The sequence below is a fragment of the Balaenoptera musculus genome, chromosome 1 (assembly GCF_009873245.2).
Source record: "Balaenoptera musculus isolate JJ_BM4_2016_0621 chromosome 1, mBalMus1.pri.v3, whole genome shotgun sequence".
NCBI lineage: Eukaryota > Metazoa > Chordata > Mammalia > Artiodactyla > Balaenopteridae > Balaenoptera > Balaenoptera musculus.
Window position 1 is genome coordinate 7,405,535 of NC_045785.1, and position 17,936 is coordinate 7,423,470.

Below are 17,936 nucleotides of genomic sequence, written 5' to 3' on the forward strand. Positions count from 1 at the left end.
TGTATATATGTGTGTGTTTGTATTAGTGTGCATGTGTATATGTGTGTGTGTATGTGTATATGTGTGTGAGCGTGTATGTGTATATGTATGTGTTTGTGTTATTGTGTATGTGTATGTATATGTGTGTGTGTTTATGTATGTGTGTAAATGCATGTGTGTATGTGTGTATGTGTGTATTTGTATGTGTTAGTATGTGTTTATGTGTGTGTATGTGTATATATGTGTATGTGTATATGTGTGTGTACGTGTGAGTGTGTATATGTATGTGTTTGTGTTAGTATGTGTATATGCATATGTGTGTTTATGTGTGTATGTGTATATGTGTGTGAGCGTGTATGTGTATATGCATGTGTTTGTGTTAGAGTGTGTGTGTTTATGTGTGTGTATGTGTATATATGTGTATGTGTGTATGTGTAAATGTGTGTGAGCGTGTATGTGTATATGCATGTGTTTGTGTTAGAGTGTGTGTGTTTATGTGCGTGTATGTGTATATATGTGTATGTGTGTATGTGTATATGTGTGTGAGCGCGTGTGTATATGTGTGTGAGCGTGTATGTGTATATGCATGTGTTTGTGTTAGAGTGTGTGTGTGTGTATGTGTGTCTGTGTGTGTGTGTGTGTATGCGGAAATGTGTGTGAGTATGTGTCAGTGTGACTATGAACAGAGACAGTGCGTGAGCAAATACAGCAAAGGTTAACACTGGTGAATCCAGGTAAAGGGCACAGGTGTGTTCACTGCACTATTCCAAGTTTTCTGTAGATTTGAAATCAAAATTAAAGGTCAGGAAAACGTTAAAAAGCCCCTGGGAAGTGGGGTCGCAGCAGGAGAGGCTGCAGTTGTTCTGGAGGCCCCAGGGCAGCCCTCATCCGGGGCGGAGGAGCTGGGAAGCCCAGACACCAACAGGCCCTCCTCCCCAGCCACAGGTCTGCTGCACAGGAGATTCTGGAACTCTCAACACCCACCTTCCCAACACCTCCTACCTCAGAGCTGCCACCTGCCCCTTCACAGCAACAGGGCACTTTCTCTTCCAGGTGTGAGCCGCTCTGATGAAGGCCCTTCGGTGAACTTCTCGAAGCATTAAAATCAAATCCACGTGACATCATTCAAAACAGCCCAACATCCAGAGCGCAGCCACCCTGCCTGGCTGCCCAGACAACAGGGGGAAAGGCGTCAGCACAGAAAACCACAGTCAGCCTGGGAAGGGGGCTTCGGGGTGCACCCTCCTTTCCGCGGCCTGACTCCCCTCGGAGAGAGCCTGCCAGCCACTCTTGCATATGGAGCGTCACACAAACCAGAGGACACGGGGGCAGGCACAGACCTGCACGCTGGACAGGAAGGGGCTCCCTCCACTGCACCCTCGGGCAGGGGCGCGCAGGCAGCCCCTGGCCATCCACCACGGTCCCTGCTTGGCGCTGGTTCTCAGATGGGGGCATTTGGCAATGTCTGGAGAAAGGAGGATTTTCGCTTGTCACAACTGGGAGGATGCTCCTGGGAAGAACCACCTACAGTGCACGGGACGCGCCCCGTCCCCCCAGCCCCACGCCCACAGCGCCGAGGATGGGTAGCCCTGCCGGGTGGCCACCTTCATCACCACTTGCACCAGGCTCCTTCAGCACCTACGGCCTTCACATCTGCTGTACCCTCAGTCTAGAATGTTCCTCCCTATTTACTGTTCACTGTTCGATCGTTACCTTTTTGAAGCCTGTGTTTGCACACTCACCCAAATTTCCTCTACTCAAAGCACTGCCCAAGCACTGCACCTGGGTGTCTGTGCCTCTATCTCCACCTCCAAACTGGAAGCTCTCTGAGGGCAGGCCACAGGGTGGTTTAAGTCCTTCGTGGGCCCAGGCAGCCTTATTCTCACAGACATATTACAATGGACCCAGGGACCTCCCTGGCGGTCCAGTGGTTAAGACTCCGCGCGCTCCCCATGCAGGGGGCCCAGGTGCGGTCCCTGGTCAGGGAACTAGATCCTGCATGCCACAACTAAAGATCCTGCATGTCACAGCTAAGACACGGTGCAGCCAAATAAATAAATAAATAAATAATACAATGGACCCATATCTCTCATTAAATAGAATTCTCATATAACTCCTATGAGTAGAGGGAGCGGATACTTTTTCTTTTCAGGTCTCCAGTATTTTTGTGGACCCTCGAAAAGCTTGAAGACCGTAGGCTCTGTGCTGAGGAATCTGGTGGGTTCCTGCTGCTGTCAGTCACATCTGGAGTCCCATGCACAGTTAAGTGAATGAACAGATTTCAGATTCACCTGGGAACCACGAAGGAAGCCCCCAGCCTCAGAATGTCCTCACCTCAGAGAACCTAAGACATCAAGGAACTGAAGGAGCCTGCATGTACAGACTATAAATGTTGATGTAACTGGATTGGTAAAAGGCGTCTGTTTAAAACTTCTGGGGACTTCCTGGTGGTCCAGTGGTTAAGACTCTGCGCTTCCACTGCAGGGGGCCCGGGTTCGATCCTGGGTCAGGGAACTAAGATCCCGCATGTGGCACAGCCAATAATAATAATAATAATAAATACAAAAACTTCTGGTTAAAGAAAAATTTTATCCTGTGATTTTGGCCTGATTGGTAGAAAAGGTTACCCAGATCTCACTGTCTCTTCAAGTCCTTTTTACAGCTAAGCAAGAGTACCTGGCAGGCCTGCTCTGACAGCCTCTGCGGTTCAGCCAGCACAAGGCAAACAGGAAGGGAACGCAGAGCCGGGGGAAGTTTCCTCGGCTGCACTGGGACACTCCGATCCCGGGCGAAGTCCTAAAGCTCTGTAGTTCTGACCAAGGGACGTGCAGGTGGTGGTTTTATTCCTGCACAGTAGGGGGACAAGGACAGAAGGAAAGAAAGGCATCTTCTGACCTAATTTAAAAAGAGATTCTTTTTTCCTTCACAGAGAACAGCTGGAGCCCTGGAACCTGGCCAAGCCGGAGCCTGAGACCTGAAATCAGGAACCAGCGCGCCTACAAAATCCGGCTCCGGATTTTCCTCTGATTCAGTCTGACCTTTGGCCTCTTGCAGGTTCCAAGGGGGTGGGTAATGCAGACTCCAGAGCCCTTGTCTATTTATGAGTGGATGTAAGGGCAGGCGCTCTCGGCTCTCGGCTCTCGAGGGTGCAAGCACCGCCTCCCACTCCTGGGCAGGCTCTCTCAAGCTGGACGACCTTCACCGCGGGCTGAGCACCTGGCAGTGTCAACAGCTCACCTGTGCAGGCTGGTGGCAGAAGGACACTTTTTCTCTCCTGTGACCTAGATCAACATCTGAGATGCCCCCAGCGTGCTGACAACCTACCACCACCCCACCCCCCTCAAAGGGAAAACTCAATTTGCATTGCTGGTCAGTCTTCTTAGGGATCGGGCTGAAGTCAAATTTGGGCCGGAAGGACCAGTTCCAAGCCTAATAATCCCAGGGAAGGAGCCTGGCCAGGTTTCACAGACCTTGGGTCACCTCCAGAGAAAGAGGCCAGAATGGAAATTTCAACCCGCGGAAGCTCCATCAACCCCACTGCCCACAGCTATGCCAACTCTTGCAGGGTCACCATTTAAAACGTTAATTAAATTGGGAAATTTAAAAGTTGTTGTTTTTTGGTGGCGGGGCTGTTTTTTATTTTTAAAGAGGAAGGGGAAAAACTGACACAGTGCTATTTATTTATCAGGAGCTACATAAGGTCCCTTCACTCAGAGCCACATGGGCTCGTTCACACCAGCCTCCTGCCGAAGGGGACAAGCCTTGTTCTCAGGGGCAGGCCCAGACAAGGCGGCCCAGGTCTTTCGATGCCTGCCAGCAGGCTGGGCTGGCAAGAACCACCGCCCTCTCCAGCCCTTCTGCCTTTGCCCCCACTCTCCCTCCAACCCTTCCCTCCGTTGAAGTCTCCTATAATCGGTTCAAATAAAAAAGTTTCCCGGACCAGGCTCACTGCATCCCCTCAGAATGGGGCCAGAAAGACCTCCAGCTTCCTGTTGCGAGAATTAGGTCATGAAACCAATTGGGTTGCTTGCAGGGCGAGGGCTCAGTCTCCCTGGGGTGGCCTCCAAAGCCAGCCCCCTCCTCACTGCCCAGCTCTGGGGATGGCTGTCCTCAGGACCCAGCTGAGAGGCCCCAGGTCTGGCCTCCTGGGTGAAACTTCTTATAAACTCTTAAGAACATAAGTTTTAGGATTACTGCCTCCTCTTTCCTATAGGCTTTCAGCATACAGGTATGTGCTAATTTGCATAAAAATAAAGCTATGTTTGTTTACCTCGAAAACATATCCATACTATTGTAATACACTGCAAGCATTCATTACACCCTCATGTCACATAAGCCACACCGTTTGTTTGTTTGGATAACTGCTTCTGCTCCGTGACACAGGCCGTGACCTTCCCTCTCCTTTCCCTCCAGCCACCTCAGAACAAAAAATAATCCAAGGAAGAAGGAAACCTCCCCCTAAGAGGCTGCTGAACACTCAGTTTCCTTCCTCCCTAAATGTTTAACAAGCTAATAATCAAAATAAAACAGATTTTCAACAGAGGCAACTTCAGAATCTACATGTGTTCATTCCATTAACTTGCTGGGGAAGTAGCATGAAGATGAGAACTTCTGATGGGTCACAAAACTCATCCAGTCTGGAGACAAGGACGCCGGAGGCTGGAGGGGAAGGGAGGGATGATCAGGGAAAATGCACAGGCTCTGAGGAGATGGGAAAACACAGCGTCCCAAACAGCAGGAATCCACCCACACTCACCTGCGCAGGGCCAGGGCCACAGTGGAAAAGCTCAGGACAGTGGACAGAAATGGATGGGAGGCCTTAGGGGCCTGTGTGAAAGCTCTAAGAAAGAAACTACCCCCAATCCCAATGGGCTGGACACAAACACCCAGACCAGTGTAGGGGAGGAAAACTTTTCCCTTCTTCCCTTTAAGGTCTTTGGTTGGTCTAATAATTAAATTGACAGGAGACATTAACAAGAGAAAAACAAATTTAATTTCGCACGTATGAGAGCCCCAAAGATATGTGGCTTGAAGAAGTGACCAGAGCAGGCATCTTTTATATCTTTTAGACAAAGAAATGATAAATTTGTGAAGAATTGACAAGACAAAGAAGTTTGGGCTTGGGGTAGTAAATTAGTGAGGAAGTAACAGGGTTTGTTTATACAGCCTTCTCAGCCTTGAATCTCCTGTCTCTGGTGATAAGGATGCCTTCTACCCCCTGGTACAGGGAAGGTACCTTTCACATGGGAGATTTATTTGCTGCTTTCAGGGAGATAAAGGAGGGTCAGAGCGCCCTTCTTGCACTGGTTGTTTCTCAAGAAACTATAATTCAAAATAATCAATATGCCAAAGTGGTATATTTTGGGGTGGCATATTCTGCTCCCCACCCACTCAGCACGCCCAGATAATCCAGTGCAGAAGCCAAAGCCCCATCATCCATTTGTAATGACATCCTCCACCCCCAAAGCCACGAAACCATTAGTCACCAAGTCACAGAGAGGGAGAAGAAGCTCCCAGCAAAACTGGCCTGCGAGCGCTCCCCTGGCAAAAAGACTCCTGGTTTTACAGGCCAGCTATTCAAATCCCCAGACTGTCAAATTTCATAAAATGAAACCCAGGACCTATCACAAGCCCATATCCACAGAATGCAAGCAAAATCTGACCTCTTGCAAAAACTCTCAGCTGAGAGGAAAAAGCTTATATGGAGGTTAGGGAGAGAGAGGTTAGTTACACTACACATTAGTTTGATGGTATTCCTGAGGATTAAGACTTTAAGTCTCAGAGAACTAAACTTCCTTGCAAATTTACTTGGAGCACATGACACAATGTTAAAACAAAACAAAAACAGAAAATATAGGCACCAATGCACACTGGTTCTTACCTGCTTCTAGAAAAGTCATGTAAGTCTGCCAAAAAGATAGTCATAAGACTTCCAAGTCCAAAATAGAATAACTCACCCAAAAAAGAAGTTCCAGGACTTCCCTGGTGGCACAGTGGTTAAGAATCCGCATGCCAATGCAGGGGACACGGGTTCGATCCAGTCCGGAAGATCCCACATACCACGGAGCAACTAAGCCCGTGTGCCACAACTACCGAGCCTGCACTCTAGAGCCCATGAGCCACAACTACTGAGCCCGTGTGCCACAACTACTGAAGCCTGTGCGCCTAGAGCCCGTGCTCTGCAGCAAGAGAAGCCACCGCAATGAGAAGCTTGCGCACTGAAACGAAGAGTAGCTCCCGCTTGCCACAACTATAGAAATCCCGCGCGCAGCAACGAAGACCCAATGCAGCCAAAAAACAGAAGAAGTTCCTACGAGAAAGGGAAACAGAGAACTGTGCATGCTGTACAGAAGGAGAAAGAAACCGGGAATCAGGACAGTAACCCAGGAGAGCCAGGCAAAGCCAAGGGAACTGCAACCCAAACAAACTGCAGATGGAACAAAGCTGTTGTTGCTCTTTTCTCCTCACCTTATTTCGAAAATTTTCAAAGTCACACATAAGCTGAAAGAACAGTGCAAGGAACATCCCAATACCCTGCCCCTAGAGTCACCAGTTGTTAACATTTTGTCACATTTGTCTCATGCCTCCCCGCGCTGTGGGTAGATGTAGGTTTGTCTGCTGCTTCTTTTCCTGAGCGATTTGAAAGCAAGTTGTGGGCTTCCCTGGTGGTGCAGTGGTTAAGAATCCGCCTGCCAATGCAGGGGACACGGGTTTGAGCCCTGGTCTGGGAAGATCCCACATGCCACGGAGCAACTAAGCCCATGCGCCACAACTACTGAGCCTGCGCTCTAGAGCCGCAAGCCACAACTACTGAAGCCCGTGCTCCTAGAGCCTCTGCTCCGCAACAAGAGAGGCCGCCGCAATAAGGAGGCCGCCGCAATGAGAAGCCCGCGCACCGCAATGAAGAGTGGCCCCCGCTCGCCGCAACTAGAGAAAGCCCGCGCACAGCAACGAAGACCCAATACAGCCAAAAATAAATTGTTTTTAAAATTTTATTTATTTATTTATTTATTTATGGCTGCGTTGGGTCTTCGTTTCTGTGCGAGGGCTTTCTCTAGTTGCGGCGAGTGGGGGTCACTCTTCATCGTGGTGCGCGGGCCTCTCACTATCGCGGCCTCTCTTGTTGCGGAGCACAGGCTCCAGACGCACAGGCTCAGCAATTGTGGCTCACGGGCCTAGCTGCTCCGCGGCATGTGGGATCTTCCCAGACCAGGGCTCGAACCCGTGTCCCCTGCATTGGCAGGCAGATTCTCAACCACTGAGCCACCAGGGAAGCCCCAAAAATAAATTTATTAAAAAAAAAAAAAAGAAAGCTGAAGCGCTGCCCTTATTAAAAAAAAAAAAAAAAGCGAGTTGCAGGTATCAGATACTTTGCATCTCCTAAGGCCATGCTCTGACATTATCCCAATACTATTTTCAGCCCCAAGGAATTTACTAGTGACCCAGCAGTGTTCTCTGATGTACAGCCCACATCCAAATTTCCCAACCACGCCCCTCACTTTGGCCTGCACCGGTTTTTAATCTAGGATCCAACTGAAGATCTCAACTTCACTAGGTTCCCAAGCTCTTTCCTCTCCCTTAGCCTAGAGTGTTCACTAGCTTTTCTTTGTCTATCACGACATTAACATTTTTTTAGAGTCCAGGACCATTGACTATTAGTCTGGTTGTCCTTAGAAATGGAGTAAGGGTAAACATTTTGGTGAGAAACAATTGTAGCTGACGTTGTCCACATCCCACTGGAGGCACACAATGCCAACCTGCCCTGCTTCTGGTGAGGCTGGGTTTGTGGATCACTCAGTTATGGAGCAAAGTTTTAAAAGTACAAAATAGTAAGTATATTAAAAGAAAACAGTGGGAGAAGGAAATAATACGAAATGAAATCTGTAAGTTACAAAATAAAAGATGTTAAAATCTGATTACATAAAAATCAAAACTCTACATGGATAAAACAATATAATCGAAAGAACAATGACAAATTGGGGAAATACGTGCAACAAATATCACAGCCATGGGACAAACTGCCTTAATATATAAAGAACGCCTGTAGATCAACAAGAAGAAGACTGCCAACCCAAGAAAGAAATGGGCAAATGACATAACAGATTGCTCTTAATGATGTGAAATGATGCTCTATTTCCTTATCAGGAAATACAAATTAAAACTATGATATACCACTTCTCACCTATCAGATTAGCAACAAATCAACTTCTGCCAAGGTATGGGGGAAAACAGGTGTTCTTGCACAATTTTGGTGGGCACATAAAAGGTCACCAAGTCCATGGAGGGCAACCTGGCAAAATACTAAACATTTAAACACATGCACCCTTTGCTGTAGCAACTAAGACGGTAGGGATTTATCCTATAAACAGACAAAAGCATAAAGATACATGTAGGAAAATACTGCTTCTTAATAGCAATGAAAGAGAGGGAGTTCCCTGTTGCTCTAGTGGTTAAGATTCGGCACTTTCGGGACTTCCCTGGCGGTTCAGTGGCTAAGACTCCATGCTCCCAATGCAGGGAGCCTGAGTTCGATTCCTGGTCAGGGAACTAAGATCCCGCATGCATGCCGCAACTAAAGATCCCACGTGCCGCAACTAAAGATCCCACGTGCCACAACTAAGACCTGGAGCAGCCAAATAATTAAATTAAAAAAAAGAAGATTCGGTACTTTCACTGCTGTGGCCCAGGTTCAATCCCTGGTCGGGGAACTGAGCTCCTGCAACCAAAAAAAAAAAAAAAAATTGGGCTTCCCTGGTGGCGCAGTGGTTGAGAATCTGCCTGCCAATGCAGGGGACACGGGTTCGAGCCCTGGTCTGGGAAGATCCCACATGCCGCAGAGCAACTAGGCCCGTGAGTCACAACTGCTGAGCCTGCGCGTCTGGAGCCTGTGCTCCGCAACAAGAGAGGCCGCGACAGTGAGAGGCCCGCGCACCGCGATGAAGAGTGGCCCCCGCTCGCCGTCACTAGAGAAAGCCCTCGCACAGAAACGAAGACCCAACACAGCCAAAAATAAATAAATAAAAATTTAAAAAAAAAAAAAAATCTCCAGATTATCTTGGCAGCACCCACAGCCTCGTGTGTTTAAACTGTCTTCCTCCACCCCCCGCTCCCCCCAGCCCCGCCGCATGAGAAACATAAAATTATAAATGGAAAATCATTCAAATGTCCTCTACCTGGAGAGAATGGAAGAAACCTAGAGGGTCCGAAACACATTTTAGTTCATATTCCTGCAGCAGAAGGACATACTGTGAGGACAAGGGTCAGGATGGATCGGTCGGAAGCCAGGGCTGCCTGGGGCAGGGGGTGGGGAGGCCTTGGTCTGGGCAGGGTGGTCAAGGCTAACCCATCTCTTTGGAAACTGGGCCCCTGGTTTGCCAGGTGATTTAGCCGGAAGAACAAGGGTGGCACACTGTGAACAAGAACAAGGCCCACACTGTGAAAGGTGTCTGAATCCAAAAGGGACCCTGACCCCCGAAGGAAGCCCCGCTTGCGGAAGCCAGAACTGCAGAACAACAAGGCGGTAATTTCATCTGTTTTGGAGTTGTTATTCAGTTCAGGGACACGGACCACAGGATTCCAGCAGCAGGAAACATGTGGGTTGGATACTCAGGAGATACTCAGGCTGAAAAAGCCTTAATTGGAGCTGGTCTGCAAAAGCCTCCCACCCAGCTCTCCACGTGGGAGAGGATATGGAAGTGGGTCACATTCTCCCAGCTGAACCAGCATCACCGTGGGCTCCGACCACACATGAACAAGTCCAGGGGCACTGAGTGACCTGGTCTCCTCGCCAGGCCGGCCTTTTCCTCCTGATCGGATGCTGGATGGTTCTGAGGCCCTCCAGACTGAAGAGGCAGCTGGTCAGCACCAGGAAGGCAGTGACACTGCAGGGGCTGGTGAAAGTAACATTGCCCGGGAGCGGAGCCCTGTCCTGGCACCTTCCTCTCACTCTGGATGTGGGCAGGCACCTCTGCCAGCCCTGTGCCCTCTCCACCCCAGCCCTGGCCTGAGGGCGAGTGGAAGAACACTGGGTGCTTTTGCAGAAACTGCTGGGCCTCCCTGACCGCGCTCTTTGGAGGGATCCCGAGGCCTGTGGCTGGGCAAACCTGGGGAAGAAAGAACCCTCCCCCACCACACTCTGCATAAACTGACCCCAACGGGGGCTCACAGACACAGGTGTCCCTGGCATCATGCCGAGAGCACCGATGCAGCCAGCCCCACAGCCTGCCTGCCGCCGTATGCCTGCTTTCCAAAGTTGGCCAAGGGAGACCTGTCAGGCAGAGAGGGAACTCCGGAGAGACAAGCGCTGATGGTCTTCTCATAAGAAAGGCACTGGATTGATGGCATAACTTCAGAAAGCTGTGCGGACTTCCCTGGTGGCACAGTGGTTAAGAATCCACCTGCCAATGCAGGGGACACGGGTTCGAGCCCTGCTCCGGGAAGATCCCACATGCCGCAGAGCAACTAAGCCCGTGCGCCACAACTACGGAGCCCACGTGCCACAACTACTGAAACCCGCACGCCTAGAGCCCATGCTCCGCAACAAGAGAAGCCACTGCAACAAGAAGCCCACGCACCGCAACGAAGAGTAGCCCCCGCTCGCCGCAACTAGAGAAAGCCCGCGCGCAGCAACAAAGACCCAACGCAGCCAAAAATAAATAAATAAATAAATAAATAAAATTTATTTTTTTAAAAACTGTGGAAAGAGCTCAATGCCATGATCATTCTTCCCTGACTTGAACTCGGGTAACAAAGGGTTAATAAGCCTTTAAGTGGAAATGTAGTTCTTACTAACTGGGACTGCCAAGGTGCTAATTGTTTCTACAGATGCCCACACTAGCACAGCTTTTGTTAAGTGTGACACACAAGGGCTCTAATCTACTAACTCTTCCCCTGCTCTTCTGGGAAGCCACACACAACCCTCCACGGTAATGTCCGTCCAGGGCAGGTATCCATGCGGCTGATGTGGACATCTGGAAATTATATCCTGACTCTCCTCCTGAGAGTTCAGAACACTCACCAACATGTTCTTGCTTTATTCACATGACTCCAACTAGATAATAAGCCTCTTGGCCCTAGACTATAAGTTTTGTATGATAAGAGCTAATTCTACCCTGCTCACCACAGTATTCCCAGGGCCTACCAGGGGCCCAGATCCTAATAAAAGTTCAGTAAATATTTATTACTTGAATCAGTGAGTCATCAGAAGGAAGGAGGAAAGGAAGGATGAATGGAAGATAATCATCACTTCTTGTTATTTCTGTGTTCTTGGTTTACATTACAAAGACATCACAGCTGGGATTAAAACCAACCCCTATAACCCCCCTCTCTGCCCTGCCATCAATGGTCCTCGAACCTGTTACGATGCAGTTTACACGCCTGCTTCCAGAAGCTTCTACAGAACAACACGAACATGAAAAATGGAGAAACTTTCATGACCTTCAATCCTTAAGAAACTTTGGAAGGAGGAAAACGATGTTTGTTCCAGCTATGCCCACCACAGAAGGACACCCTTCCCTCTGGGGACTGTTGTCTTCCCCCTGTAACAAGGCTCTGTGGAGGATCAGGAACATAATAGGTCTTTAATAACAAACTATAACAGCAGTTGGGGCTCAGTGCCCTTTCATATCAGAAGTTCAAAAGCACTTTGGCCCAAACATCATAATGCCCCTGGGAGCTATTAAGGCACAAGGATCATTATCCCCATTTACAATTGAGGAAAGTAAGGCAAAGGGAGGTTACTTAGTTTGCCCAAGGTCAGATGAGACAGGGAAAAGGCATAGGATTCAAACCTTTGCAGCAGCCTGTGCGCTAACTCTGGCCACCCTCACAATGTCACCCACGCTGGGCTTAGGGGAGATGTCTTTTCTTCTCTGTTGTTTCTGCTGAAAGGCAGCATCTAATATGGTGCCCAGAACTCACACACAGGAGTCCCACCGACTGGGTCTGAATCTTGACTTTGTTCCCAACTATCTTCACTTCAAACAGCTTATTGTACTTAACCTTTCCAGGCCTCAGCTTCTGAATATGCAAAATGGTAATAATGCTACTTATCTCAGAAACTACAGTGAAGACTAAATGAGAAAAAGTATAGAAAATGTCATCATTCATTTTCTCATTTTCTAAATGAGTACATACCACTCTCTTAATTAAAAAAAAAAAAAAAAACAGTAACAAGAGAAAAAGGTTGCACCCACTTCGCGTTTAGTTTTTACAAGGAGACAGGCGACACGTGACTAACAAGCATTTCCGATTCGGCCACCGAAATGCGCCAGAACCCTGAGAGTGACTTACAGCACAAAAGTCCTATTTGATTCCTACCAACTCTCACTGGCCTCTCAAGGTTAGCAGAGCAGGTTGGCATCACGGACACTGACAGACAAGGGGATGCCTGAGCGAGGATGTGAAAGGCTGGCCAACTGCCCTCAGTCTGAAGAGGCCAACTTTGGATTCCTGGTGAGTTGAACTCCTGGGTTTGAAATGCCATTTCTGCTGAGCTTCCCAACTCCACTCAGCCCAGACTAAAGACAGCCAATGCTTTCTAGGTACCACCATACTTGGATCAAGTGATGTGCAGGAGTGTAGATCAAATAATGATACAGGAAGTGTTCAGAGGTGACAGTGTGGCCTGGTGGTACTCAGCAGGGGGCTGGAGGAGAAATGGGGATGGGGTCGGGGGGGAGGAAAGCTGCCCAGTCAATCTTGGTACACTTCCAATAAAGACACTGTGACATACACCCTGAGAAAACCATCATTCAAAAAGAGTCATGTACCAAAATGTTCATTGCAGCTCTGTTTACAGTAGCCAGGACATGGAAGCAACCTAAGTGTCCATCGACAGATGAATGGATAAAGAAGATGTGGCACATATATACAATGGAATATTACTCAGCCATAAAAAGAAACGAAATGGAGTTATTTGTAGTGAGGTGGATGGAGTTAGAGTCTGTCATACAGAGTGAAGTAAGTCAGAAAGAGAAAAACAAATACAGTATGCTAACACATATATATGGAATCAAAAAAAAAAAAAAAAAAGGTCATGAAGAACCTAGCAGCAAGACGGGAATAAAGACACAGACCTACTAGAGAATGGACTTGAGGATATGGGGAGGGGGAAGGGTAAGATGTGACAAAGTGAGAGAGTGGCATGGACATATATACACTACCAAACGTAAAATAGATAGCTAGTGGGAAGCAACTGCATAGCACAGGGAGATCAGCTCAGGTGCTTTGTGACCACCTAGAGGGGTGGGATAGGGAGGGTGGGAGGGAGGGAGATGCAAGAGGGAAGAGATATGGGGATATATGTATATGTATAACTGATTCACTTTGTTATAAAGCAGAAACTAACACACCATTGTAAAGCAATTATACTCCAATAAAGATGTTAAAAAAAAAAGACACTGTGACAGGAAATTTCCTGGCGGTCCAGTGGTTAGGACTCTTGTGCTCTCACTGCCGAGGGCCTGGTTCAATCCCTGGTCAGGGAACTAAGACCCTGAAAGCCGAGCGGTGCAGCCAAAGAAACAAAACAAAACAAAACACTGTGAAGACACTGTGACATACAGGTGTGTGGAGGTCCTTGATGCACATAAGAACAGCAGCAAAACTCCAAGGTTATGCCAGAGTCACTACCATGACAAGAAGATTTCCTTATGCAGAGAACATAGGACAAGCCGCTGTACAGGACAAGATTCTAAGAGCTGGCGATGCTCATTCATTCAACTCAAGAAACACTGACCGATTACCTACATACTCAGGGGAGAAAGATGGCTTGATGGAATCTGCAGGACACACAGACACACACACCTGGACCTTCCTCAAGCTAGCTGATGGCTCCCATATCTCCTGGGTACCTAGGCCAGAGACATGAGAAACCTGAGGGGAATAAATGCAACACTGCTGCCCTCCAAAAGCCTTCCCAGGACAAGGAGAGCCTGCTCACTGCTCTTCCAAGTGTCCGGGTCTTTCTCCACGGATGGACCACCCCCAGGAAAGGTTCCTGTGCAGTGACTTCCCACTGCTCAGAATTGAAGAGTAAAATCTAAACTCCTCACCGTGGCCACAGATCCAACTCCTACCAGCTCCTCACTCAGCAAGTCCAGCCGCCATAGGCTTCTTGCTTCTACTGTCCTCTCTGCCCATCAGCTGGGTCTCCAGTCAAAGTTACATCCTCAGAGCTCGCTAAAGTTATGACCCAGGCACTCTCCATCTCATTGCCTTGTTTTATTCTCCCTGCATCTCTTTTCACCATCCTACATTATTTTGTTCACTTGTATACTTGTTTACCGTCTGTCTCTCCCACTAGAATGTAAACTTCATTAGATCACGCAACTTGGTGATCTTGTTCTTGGCTATAGCCCCAGCATCTACAACAGTGCCTGGCACACAATAGGTGTTCAATAAGCCATTCGATTTAAGAAATATTTATTGAGTGCCTACAAAGTCTAACTGTAGACCAAAAAAAAAAAAAAAAAAGACAAAATCTCTGCCCTAAAAGAGCTTGAATTCTGATGGGAGATAAAAAGCAGATAAATAAATAATGGTGAAATAACAGCTACGACTTCAACCAAGCCACATCACGGTGCTCAGTGCTGTTCTAAGCATCTAATAGGTATTACTTAATTTAAGCCTCCCAACAACTCCATGAAGGAAGTATTAATATTTATAGATGGGGAAACTGAGGCACAGGGAGGTTAAGTTACTTGCTGAAGGTCACAAAGCTCATGATGGCAGAACCAAGATCCACACCCAGATAGTCTTGGTAGGAAGTCCATGCTCTGATTAAGAGCTATGCTTCCTATCTGCCGAGTGTCGAGAAACTACTTGGTCAGCACCCTCAGCAGCTGTTCCTTGTAGGCAGAGCTGGAGAGAGAGGAGACCCATCAAGGAAGGGCTGTGAGCTCAGTGACACGGAGTCTGCTGGGTTCACCCCCATGGTGCACTCTGGTTGAGGAGGAATCTAATGAAAAGACATGGACAGGGTCAGGATTCCTGGGCTCTAGTTCTAGGTGCTGTGAGACACCCAGGCAAGTCAACCGGTACTTGATGAGTGTACTTTCGGGGCAGGATCTAGATGCTGTGAGGGATGGAAAAGCTGAATCCAATAGAGACCCTGGCCTCAGAAAGCTTAGGGTCATGCAAGTGCACATGAAGCTGAAAGAGACGTAGAAAGTGACGGGTGCCGTCAGCAAATGTACAAACTGCTACGGGATTTCAAGAGAGTTACTCTCTAGGGACCACAGGTGCCCAACTGTAAGAGGGGCCCGGACCCACGGTCCTTTAGCTTGGACATGTTCTGACAGCACAGACTTGGAGCAGCGTGGAGATCAAGTTTTATTCTGGTTAATGGTTCAAGTTCATGGCCACTGAGCTGTTCTCCCACCCACCATGAGATCAGTCCCAATATCTTTGGGCAACATCTTACAGCAGAGGCAGGGCAATAATGCTCTCATTTAAATAATGCAGCCGGATGTGGGAATGAAGCCCAGTGTGTTCTGCCCTCCTCCACCTCGAACTGATTTTTAAGCCTACAAACCCTCTTCCCTCAAGGAGGGGGTGGGTGACGTTTCTGTGAGCACCTTGTTAGAACGTGGAGACGGTTCCCTATTCACCCTGTTCACATCAGTATCTCTAGAGTTTAGCACAGTACCTGGCCCACAGCAGGTGCTGAGCAAGGTTTGCTGAGCTAAACCTGAGCATGGTCAGGTCTAGAAATTCTCTGCCAGACGTATAAATCGAAGTTGGTGTTCCCTGAAGTTTTGCTTTAAAGCTCTCAGCCTCTCTCAGGGGGAGCAGACTGGTTTTACCTCTTCACTTCTGCTACCCCTACTCTGGTCCAAGCCACCATCATCCCTTGCCCGGCAGCGGCAATAGTCTGTCTCCCAATTAGTATCCCTGCTCTTACCCCTGCTCTTTACTATCCAGCCTCAATATAGCAGCCAGAATGATCTTATCACCTCTTTACTTAAAATCCTCCAGTGGTTTCTAACTGCACTTGGAATAAAATCCAAAATGGCTCTTCCCACCTTCACAGCACTTACCATGACTAAAATTATTTTGTCCACTTAACTTGTTTAATCCCTCCTCTTCAGAAGGTCAGCTACAGGAGGGCAGGGGCTGTGTCTCTCTTCACCACTGTAGCCCCCGGTGCTTGGAATGCTGCCTGACACATATACAAGGACCACTCATCCACCAGGAAACCATGAATGACACACTGGCATTTAACAGCCAGCACCTTTATTTATAATTCAAAGTCCTGCTTTAAATCAAAGGAAACTTGGTCTCTCTGGACACTTTAATGGCCCAAGAGATCAGTATCACTTAGAGTCTAAAGCCAGGAACCAGAGCCCAGTAGTTGTAGCAGGGAGCTAAGAGCCAAGACACTTGGGAGCAGAACCACAGGACAAACTCTGACTTGCCTCCAGGTCCCTTGCCCACACACCCGGTGCCTCAATTTACCCAGCCGTCGGCCAGGCACACTTCCCTAAGTAGTGTGAGTGACAGGAGACAAAGTAATTAACAGCTATAGTGTACTTAGATCCTCAGATAGGAGGTGCTGCCAGCCTCACATCTCATTATTCATAAAACTCTTCATCTGCGGCCAACACAGGCCTCCTGGGCCTTCCCAGGGGCTAACCTGACAGCAGGTACTGCTCAGACAAGTTCAGCACACATGAGAGAGGCAGGCATGCGGGGCCTAACAGAGGTTGGGTATCAGACCTAAGTGTCTCGGTTACCAGGTTCAAGAGAAAGGAAAGTGGTCGGGGTGGGGATGATGGAAAGGAGACGAGAAGTGCAGTCCGGGGCTCTGAGTGGTTAACCTTGCAGGTTCACATACACACGCCTGCCATACAGGTGAGACCTATGCCTACAACGTGCACCGTCTAGGAACACTCACTAGGAGAGGTGGGATGGGGACACGACAGTTCAACCAGACTAAGGAGAGGAACCGTGGCCCAGTGACCAGACCTTGGCAGCATTTAGTTTGGGAAAATATGGGAGAGCTCTATACAGAGGGTCAGGATGCTGAGAGCAGGGCGCAGGTGAGGGAAGACAAGAGGGCACGGGACCTGGAGTGCCGATAGACGGTGACAACCCCGCCGACGCGGTGGGGTGAGCAACAGAGTGGATGGCTCGGACACCTGTGGAGGCGACCCCCGGGGTAAGGGGGGTTGAGGACCGCTGGATGGTGGTCTGCCGCGGGGGCGGCGAGCGGCAGGAGCAGCGGGGGCCAGGTGGGGCAGGAGGCCCGGCCCAGACCAGGGCGCCGTGCCGGGGGTCCGGCCGGTGGGTCCGAGCGGGGTCGGGGGCGCCCTCCACGGCCCCTCCCCGAGAGACAAAGGGCCGGCGGCTCCCCCGAGCCCCGGCGCGGCGCGGGCCCAGGCGCTGCGGGCGAGGGCCGGCCTCGGCGCTTACCTGGGCCGCCCGACCCGGCCGGGCGGGCGGGGGCTGCGGGTCCGAGAGCGGCGCGCGGCGGCCTGTTCCGGGGCGCGCACAGCCCGAGCAGCCGCGGCGGCAGCAGCAGCAGCAGCAACGGCAGCAGCAGCGGGAGCGGCCGCCTCAGCCTCCGCCTCCCGCTCAGTGAGTCACCGCGGCGGGGAGGGAGGGAGGCGCCAGGCCGCCGGGGGAGGGACCGGCGGAGGGGGCGGCATCTGGCTCCGCTCGGGCGGCGGAGGCGCGGCCATGGCAACGCCCCGGGGTGGCCGCGCGCCGGGGGCGTGACCTGATGATGTTGTGGGCGTGGCCAGGAACACCCTGTGGCTGTCATTGGTTAACTCAGCCAGAAGGCGGGGATTCCAGTTGAGCGGGGGGCTGCGAAGTGCTCGGGCACGCTCATCGGCCCCCTCGGAAGGGGGCGGGACCAGTGACCCCGGGGCGGAGCCACGAGATGGGCGGGTGGAACCCGGTCGCCGGTAGTGGCCGAGCGGCTCTCAGAGCAAAGGGGTGGAGCGGGTCGA

General features: G+C 49.8%; 1 protein-coding gene across 2 annotated transcripts in view; it reads right to left on the reverse strand.

The window, feature by feature from the left end:
- The window catches only part of CTNNBIP1 (catenin beta interacting protein 1), a 49,751-nt gene extending 32,128 nt beyond the window's left edge, over nucleotides 1-17,623 (reverse strand). Inside the window, exon 1 of one of the 2 annotated variants that reach the window (XM_036827161.1) lies at nucleotides 17,395-17,623. The gene's annotated coding sequence lies outside the window, so the exon portion shown is untranslated. The remainder of the gene's footprint in view (nucleotides 1-17,394) is intronic. The other variant, XM_036827168.1, reaches the window with a different exon arrangement.
- Nucleotides 17,624-17,936: the final 313 nt, after the last annotated feature.